Source organism: Echinops telfairi, unplaced genomic scaffold, assembly GCF_000313985.2.
Source record: "Echinops telfairi isolate 266 unplaced genomic scaffold, ASM31398v2 ScPeMD7_70;HRSCAF=299, whole genome shotgun sequence".
NCBI classification, from domain to species: Eukaryota; Metazoa; Chordata; class Mammalia; order Afrosoricida; family Tenrecidae; genus Echinops; species Echinops telfairi.
In genome coordinates, this window is record NW_022103968.1 from 38,417,176 (window position 1) to 38,426,345 (window position 9,170).

The 9,170-nt window shown below is 41.5% G+C and overlaps 1 pseudogene; it reads left to right on the forward strand.

Annotated features, from left to right (window-relative positions):
• The first annotated feature begins 6,051 nt into the window (after window positions 1-6,051).
• LOC101664003 overlaps window positions 6,052-9,170 on the forward strand; it is a 15,712-nt pseudogene continuing 12,593 nt past the window's right edge.

Here is a 9,170-nt window from a genome sequence, read left to right on the forward strand (position 1 = left end):
GGTTATTTGTTTTGAAGTTCCAGTAAAGGTGGGTAGCCAAGCATGACAAGAAATACAAGTTATTTAGCTTAAATTAGTACATCAATTGAAATCTATATGTTCTAAGACTTTTTTCATTATCTTTATGCCCAAAGAAACAGGAGGCAAAAACAATCTTTTAATGACTTTTTAAATTCTTAAAGGAAATCAACACTGGGGTGTTGCTGGGGTGGGAGGCTGTGGCAGTAAATTCAAATCAATCATTTTTCTGCAACTGCTGATCAGATAATGGGGGGGGGAATATCTACACTTGAAAATGATTTCAGGGTATGGGACTGTTTGAGAGAAATAATGTATAGTTTAAGAGATCATTTAGAATGTTTAAAGGGAACAAAATGGTACCCTATTGATGCCCTAAAACAGAATATAAAGTACTCATGAATTTTTTTAGCATTTTTCAATTATGCATGTGGCTTGTACATCTAAACTGTGATTTTTTTTTTAATCCAAAAAACATATGAACACAATCCCAAAAGTAACAATGATTTTCAAAAGTGTTTAAATCAGTACAGCATTCAGAATAAAAGTGTTTCTCGAGTGATTCTGATACCCTTAAGTGGCCACTTATGTCACAATCAACATTGAAAAATCACTGATCAAAATCCTGCAGAAAATATTTTATATACATTAAAATATTTTTATGAAAAATTAAAGTTGCTTTGTTTTTCTTTTTTAACAGTTTTATTGGCATATAATTCACATATAATACAGTTTAACCATTTGATCATATTAAGAAGAGTTGTGCAAGCAGCACCATAATCAATTTCTGTGGGGGGAGGTCAGATGCTCAGGCATCCTCCCTGAGGGTGCCAGACTGCAGGGGGCCCGCTCCCTGCTGTTCAAGGACAATGGACAGGCTCCTGTAGGAGTTCACACCCTACTGATAATGGTCTCTACCAGTTGAGCCCGGAACAGGTCAAGCAGGCTCTGTGGCATCCAAAATTAAGCTGCCATCCTAAATCTAGGATCCGCCCATCTTGTCACATGTATACCCCAATCCCTCCTCTTCCTATTGCATGTATGTCCCTAGACCACCCCCTCTCATTGCTGTATAACCTATAGTGCAACCCCTACCTGTAATTAGTGGGCTTGCACATCCCCAAAAGGTATATAGGCCTGGGTTAGCAATAGAGATCTCTCCCTGGTCGCTCCCTCCCTCTCCCTCCTTCTCCTCCTCTCGCTCCCTCTCTCCTATCTTCCCCCTCTCCTCTCCTGTTGTTTCCTTTCCCATCCTCCTTCCCTTCCCCCTCTCTCCACATGGACCACCAAGCGGGGCCAAGGTTGGCAATGCTACCATGAAATGTGTCTGACTGCATTATTGTAATAAATCTTCTATCGCTCATGCTCTCGACGAATTTAATACTTATATATCTCAAGTGTACAATTGTGCTTACTGAACCCGTGGGTAGTGGTGGGGAGCTGGCCCTCCCCAAACTTAATACTACAAATTTCGAGACATTTTCTTCGCATACTCATTGTTGCTAGTTCCCCTTTATCACCTAACATCCTCTGCTAAGACCCTAGGTAATTATTAATCTAATTCCTATCTCTATAGACTTAGCTACCCTGTATTTCGTATACAGAAAACCATACAAAACAAACAGAAAGCAAACAAGAAAATCCTAACAATGACAAAACAAACCAGAGAAAAATCTTAATCGAAAAGACAGCAGAAAATATTAAAAACTGAAACAACTTCGAAATGGGTCAAAAAAGGAGATCAAATGATAAGGTGTTACATTTTAACCTAACTACATCTGCCAGAATCCATTTTATAATGTTCTCTGTCTGATGGCAAGGCTACTCACAACACTAGCCTATGGTCACAGGGGATTCAACAGTGGCATAACCCACGTGGGGAGTCTGCAAATGGATTTGAGGCTTATATACTGTCCGTGGGCTTGTAAATATGTTCAACCATTGTGGAAAGTGATATGGCACTACCTAAAACAACTGGGGTTAGAAATACCACAAGATCCAGTCATATCTTTGCTTTCTTGTTTTGTGTTTTAGTCTTTAAATCATATCCTCTTATCTACAGATAGGACTTGGAGTTCATGAAAGGTGCCAATATGGAAACTTAACAGTCCTGGCCCCAGGTTAGAGTTGGTTGTTAAAGTTTCCTACTTCCTAGCACCTTCCTCTTTCTAGCACCTATAAAGAGCCATTCTACATAACCACCCTACTATTATTGAGTTGATTTCAACTCAGAGCAACCTTTTCTAAGGTAATGGGCCTTCACATTCTTGAAGATTATTCTTATGCCAATGGGATATTTGTGAAAAGAAAGCAGGATCTAGAGTCAGAGAGTTCAATATTCACATTCCAATTATACTGGTCACAGGGGATTCAACAGTGGGATAATCCACGTGGGGAGTCTGCAAATGGATTTGAGGCTTATATACTGTCCGTGGGCTTGTAAATTATAGCTTTGCGGCAGTTTTACCCTGTCCTGTAGAGTGGATTTAATAGCAGTGAGTTGGAGTTTTGGTGGGGGGTGTTTTGTTTGGTTGGTTTTTCAGTGGCCTTGGGGTGAGCCCAGGGTGAGCCCAACAGTTATGCAGTGGGCGACTAACCCTGACACTGTGCGAGAGAAAGATGGGGCTGTCTGCTTCCCTAAAGATTAGTCCTGAGAACTTTACGAAGCAGTTCTGTTCTGTCATATATAGTTGCTGTGAGTGGAGAGCTCACTTGTTGGCACCTAACAACAACAACCTGGAATTAGTGAATTGGCTCTGTTGCTCCAGGATGTCGCTGTTGTTGTTAGGTGCCATGAACTAAACACTTTATTGTGCTCATTCATAACTTGTACCTCGATCAAGAGGCAGTCATGTGAAAAGAATAAGGGGATGCTGCGTGGCTAAAATCCAGAAAGGATTTTCCTCTCACCATGCTTGTTCAATCTCTATGCTGAGAAAAGCATAAGTTACACTGCCTTATATGAAGAAGAATATGCATCAAGATTGGATGAAGGCTGATTAACAACCTGTGGTATCCAGATGCACAGCCTTGCTTGCTGAACCTGAGGAGGACTTGAAGCACTTACTGAGGAAGATCAAGGATTGTAGACTTCGGTATAGATTACAACTCAATGTAAGGAAGACCCAAATCCTCTCAACTGGACAATAGATAACATCATAATAAATGGAGAAAAGGTTGAAGTTGTCAAGGATTTTGTCATACTTGGATCCGCAATCAATGCTCATGGAAGGAGCAGTCACGAGATCAAAAGGCATGTTGCATGCGGTAAATATGCTGCACAAGACCCCTTTAGAGTACTGAAGAGCAAGGGTGGTACTTTGAGGATTAAGGTCCATATGACCCAAGCCATGGTATTCTCCATTGCATCATATGCATGTGAAAGTTGGACATTGAATAAAGAAGACCATAGAAGAATCAGTGCATTTGAATTGTGGGGTTGGAGAAGAATATTGAAAGTACCATGGTCTGCTAAAAGGACAAACCCATCTGTCTTGGAAGAAGTCAGGTCAGAGTGCTTCTTAGGGACAAGAAAGGCAAGACTTCATTTTATAAAGTTTGGACATATTGTCAGGAGAGACCAGTCCCTGGAGAAGGACTTCATGCTTGGTAAAGTGGAGAGGTGGCAAACAAAGTAGGCACTGGACAAGATGGATTGACACAGTGACAACATCAATGGGCTCAGGCATAGGAATGATTGCCCCAGGGCACAAACCATTATTAAAGGTCATTACTTTCTTAAGATCCTGACACTTTTGTTTTTCTCCTATTCTAATGCTAATAGTGGACTCTTATGTTTTCTGTAGTGATAACAGGAATCATCCAACATATTCAGCAGTCATGTAAACTAAACTCTCTAGCTGATGGAGAATTTGGTTCTGTGTTTTTCTGTATATGAAATTCAGGATAGGTAGCTCTGCAGACACAGTAATTGGATTAATAGTTTCTTAGGGGCATGGCAGGGGTGGTTTTGGGAAATTGGGGCGCTACCAGCAATAAGCACAAAACAGAAGAAAATGTTCTAAAATTGATTGTGGTAATGATTACACACCTCTTTTTAATATCACCAAACTAGTGAATTGTATGATATGTGAATTATATATCAATAAAACTGTTGAACAGCCTTAAAATGACTTGAATCTGCATATTTACTTCTTTAAACAAGGCAGAATTTGGTACATAACATTGAGAGAGCAACATGTGATAAAAATCCCCAAATGTTCTGTAATTTTTGCCAAAATATCTTGGGTTCACAATTAGACAAACAGAAAATTTAAGACATCTATGAGCATTATTTGTAGGAAAATACTGCCTGTGGTAGTTATAAAAACTTTTTAGTGTTCCTTATTTTAATCATCCACTTTTAAAGAAAGATGAACCCAATCAGTACTGAGCTGTTGAGCTTGGCAAAATACCAAGTCAAAGAAGCTTTCATTCTTAAGAGAACTGGAGGCAATTATCTCTAAGTATTTTTCTGATAGCAATATCAAAAATTAAGGTGAGCTGCCTTGATGATAGTAATGGTCAAACGATAGCTTTCCAAAGCCCCATGGAGTTAATAGACCCCATCTCTGATATGCTTCTATTGAAAAGGCTCATCCACAACAGCATGAAAAGGGACCTGTTTTCGGGGGAGGTACAAGAAAGATGAATGCCAAATTATATATTTTCCCAGGAATCCAGTGTTTTCCTTGGACTCGTCAGTTGAAAGGAGCAGAATTCATACAAAATCATTAGGAAAAGAAATAAAAGAGGATACAAGAGAATCTCATGGAGCCCCAGCTACAGAAATATCACTGGGTCTAAGAAAGCCCTGGAGGACGGGGCAGGAAGGGTATTAAGACTGTCTTCCATCTCTCATTTATGAATTCCCTTGTAGCTCTGGTAATGACTGTGTGTTGGACGGCTGCCTCAAGGTCAGTAGGTCAAAACCACCCTGAGCCATTCCTTCAAAGAGACACGAGGTTTTCTGCTCCCATAAAGATTTACAGTTTGGGAAGGCTACAGGGCCAGTTCCATTCTGTTCCATAGAGTTGCCTTGAGTAGGAATCAATTTGATGGCAATGAGTTTGATTGTTTTTTGTAGGCCTGGTGGTGATGTGGGTTAGATGATGAGCTGCTAACTAAAAGGTTCATGGTTCAAACCTACCAGCCACTCCAAATAAGGGTGTCTGCTCCTGTAACAATTTACAGTCTTGGAAACCTTAGGGAGCAGTTCTGGTTTATCCTCTAGGTCACGATGAGTCAGACTCGCTACAGTATGAGATGTGTTTGTTCAGTCCCCTCCCCCGCTTTTTCTTATTAACTACCTTCCTTTGCTCCCCAATCTACATAGTAGGGAATATGGCCAACCTGTTGATGTAGTTAGGTGTTGTAGGGTCTGACTCGAGTGACCTTGCATACAATAAAACTAAGCAGAGCCAGTGAGTGATGGCCAACAGGCTCTTCCAGCCATGGTTCCTTAGATGATAGAGTGTGGTTCTGCACTGTCTACACCTGTGGCTATGGTCCCATTTTGAAGGGCATTCTGAGCTATGCTGACTGACTGGAGGTGGGGGGTGGGCATGGGGACCTGACTTTGGTGGGGCCACACCCTTCATTTCCTTGGGGGTGTCTGTAAAACTCCACCTTAGAACACAATGTGAACCGTGCCACACACCACACACCACACACTTGGTTCCTTGGAGACTTCTTTGACTTCACCTTGCAGAGGGTGTGAATGAAGACACCGTCTTTCGTTGGGTATAAATGAGGGCTGTAGCATACATCACCTCACCTAGAAGTCCTGGTCTCTGTTTCCTGACTGAGCTTTGGTAGAAGCGAGACCCGCTGTGGGTTTTGAACATTTCTGGCTACCGGCTCTGGACTTGGCATTTGACTCACTTCTGTCTGACCCTCAGGTTAGGGACTGCACAGCACTCGCCATCACGAGACATTTCCTCAAAGTTTCAGGAATGTCTATTGGATGTTACAGAGAATTGTGCAAGCCTGAGACATGAGGGAATATTCAAGTGAGGATTGAGGGTGGGGGAAATGGAGCAGAGTAGCATCTTGGAAGAATTGGACATTTGGGACCTCTTCAAACTCCAGCTCCTTGGGAATGCTCTGGTAGTAATTCTTACCAAAGAAATTATTACCACAGCCAGCCAGATCCTTCAATTCCTCACGCTCATCGCTAAGTACAATGACTCCCTTGTGATAGCCACTGTATCAGTGCATCTGATTGTGGGTCTTCCTTTTTTTTTAAATTTCACTCACCACACATGATATCCTCCTCCAGGAATTAGTCCCTGATAACATGTCCCAAGTTCAAAAAAATCATTTCCCTTTCATGGCTAACTCTGAAGGCACAGTAGGTGAGGATTTATATGGAAAGCAATTGTAACCTGCTGCTTTCCCTTCTGGGCTCCCCTGACTTTCACCCAGTCTGAGACTTTCTGGGCAGAACAGCAGCCAAATTAGGGAGCAGAATGGCCTTGCCACATATTGACCTAGACCATGAGCCACTAGGTGGGAGAGGGCAGGCAAGATGGGGACTGTTGGGAGTCAAAAATTGAAGGAGGGGTGGGGGTGGGGCTGTTGAGGTGGAGTCAAGTTTTGAAAGTGTAGTTACAGGAAGACTGGTCTTGGAATAACTTCTCCATAGAGCCCCCATGGACTTCCCAAACCAGCTCACCCATGGGAAGGCTTTGGGGACACCACACCCCCACACCCCCCACTCACCCCTCTGCAGTACAGAATTTCCAAGTTTTAGACAGAGGAGCTAGAGTCAGTCATTTCAGAGGGGCTAAATAAGAACAGGAAAGTCTATTAAAAAATAACCTTGATTTGCCCATTTAAAAGGTGACTTCATATTTGAATTATTGTGTTATCGATCTACTGTGCCCTAATTCCACAGAAATACTTAGAAGTCTGGCCTTAACTCTCTCACACAGTAGCCAAAGGAATTTCCAGAGTGTGAACACAAAGTTTAATAACTAGCAAATGTGCTATTAATAGAAAAGTCCTTATCATATAAACAAATATAGAAAATGCCCTAGTAAAGCAAAATGTGTTCAGTTTCAGGCTTCGGTTGATAGGCCATTAAGGTCTAGCCCTTTTTTTATAGAGAATTAAAACTCATGACGGCGACTCCAAAATGATGTGCAATCCCTTTGTGACTTCTGACTGGAGCAAAACCATAAAAGTCATTTCCGTGCACCTGCCCACATTCACAGGAAGATGTTGTCTTTCCCTTTGTCCAGGAACGGAGACAGGAAGGCAATGTCCAGCCCATGCTCATCAGAAAGGACGGTGGCATTCAGGTTGGATGAGGACACTACACAGTCAGCCAATTGGCAAAGCAGTGAAGTTTTACAGGAAGTGATATGTCTTCAATATTGAACAGGGGCTGCTATCGGGGATGGCACAACTGCCCACGTGGACACTCACCTCAGCAAGGTGGTTTATTCATTAAGCTCAAACTGGAAAAAGATCGTTAAAAAGATCTTCAAGCACAATTCAAATCTCATCAAGTAAGAAAAGAAATGGGAAAATATAAAGAAGAAACAATTGAGAAAATGCATCAGCAAAATAATCTTGTAGGAAAATTAACTCCCAATAAAATGGTTTTGAAAAAAATTTTAAACAAAATAAAACTTTGGAAAAAAACACCAAAATAAACAATATAGCTAAAACAACGTCTCACTCACGATTCTTGCTTGTAAGGAGAATTCTGTCTCCTCCTTCCAAGACAGACTTGTGCATTCTTTTGAGATATTCAAAACTTTCATCCACATCATAATCCAAATGTATCCATTTTTCTTCAGACTTCTTTACTCATCATCTAGTTTTTCCAGGCACACAAGATGATTGGAAATACCAGAGCTTGGATCAGGAACAGCTAAGTCCTCAAAGTGACATCTTTGCTTTTTAAGTTCTAAGGGGGCGTTTGCAGTAGATGGGCCCAATATAATAACTCGTTTGATTTCCTGACTGCTGCTTCCATGAGTGTTGGTTATGGATCAGTAGCATGAAATCCTTGACAATTTCAATATCTTGCCCAATTGTCATGTAGTTATTGGTTCAATTGTGAAAATATTTTCTTTAAGGTCTGAAACTCTAATGGCTCTGTGGGTTCAGTGTTCCACAGCTAACCCCAACATGGGCACGTCAAACTCACCAGCTGCTCCAGAGAATAAAGTTGAGGTTGTCTACACCCAGAAAGATTTACCATCTCAGAAATCCTGTATAAATTGGAATAAACTTGAAGGCAGTGGGTTTGGTTATGGCTATGTAATCCAGTCTGTCACTTTTTCATATATATTTTCCCTGAATAAGTGCTTCAAATCATCTTCGCTTTCAGCAAGCAAGGTAGTGGCATCAGCATATTGATGACAGTTAATGAACCTTTATTCAACCTGGTTCCTTGTTCTTCTTCATATAATCCAGCTTCTCTGCTTAATTGTTCAACATACAGATTGAATAAGTATTATGAAAGGGTTCAACCCTGAAGCACACCTATTATGGTTTTAAACCCAGCAATAACCCCTGTTGTGTGTCTAAATTGGTGTTCTGTCACTGCCTGGATACTTGTTTTTTACCAATGTCTTTAGTGCAGCTTGGCTTCTTCCGGTATCATTGGTTCTTGACCATGGCAGTTACATAATCTCCTGTCAACTTGCAAAAGGGTAGAGTCTAGCCTATCAATCAGGTCATAGTCCATGATGCCTCTGTGTGGGCATGGCCTTCTCCTGAGGATTCTGGGAACTCATGTCTTCCTCCCTACAGGTGGGCGACATACTCTCTACTTTGCCTTCCTGCTGACAAGCCACATGGATTGCTGTTGCTCCAGTACTCCCAGGATCTCTATATTCCCTTTGTTGTTGATTTTAAATCCCTAGTTGTTCTCCTGTCTAGGACATTGTTTTCTCACCACTCCCTTCCCCCCGCCACCTACTCCCCCTAAGTCCCTCTAGAACCTTCGGTCCCATTGCTTTCTCATCAGGCTTGCTTCCCATGTCTATCTTATATAGGTAGGCAAACCAGCAATAACATCTACAATGCAAAAAGAAATGTATAGCGTCTGGGGTCTTAAAGGCTTGAAGGTAATCAAATGGCCATCAAGCTCAGAAGCAACAAAGCCCACATGGAAGAAGCACACCAGCCTATGC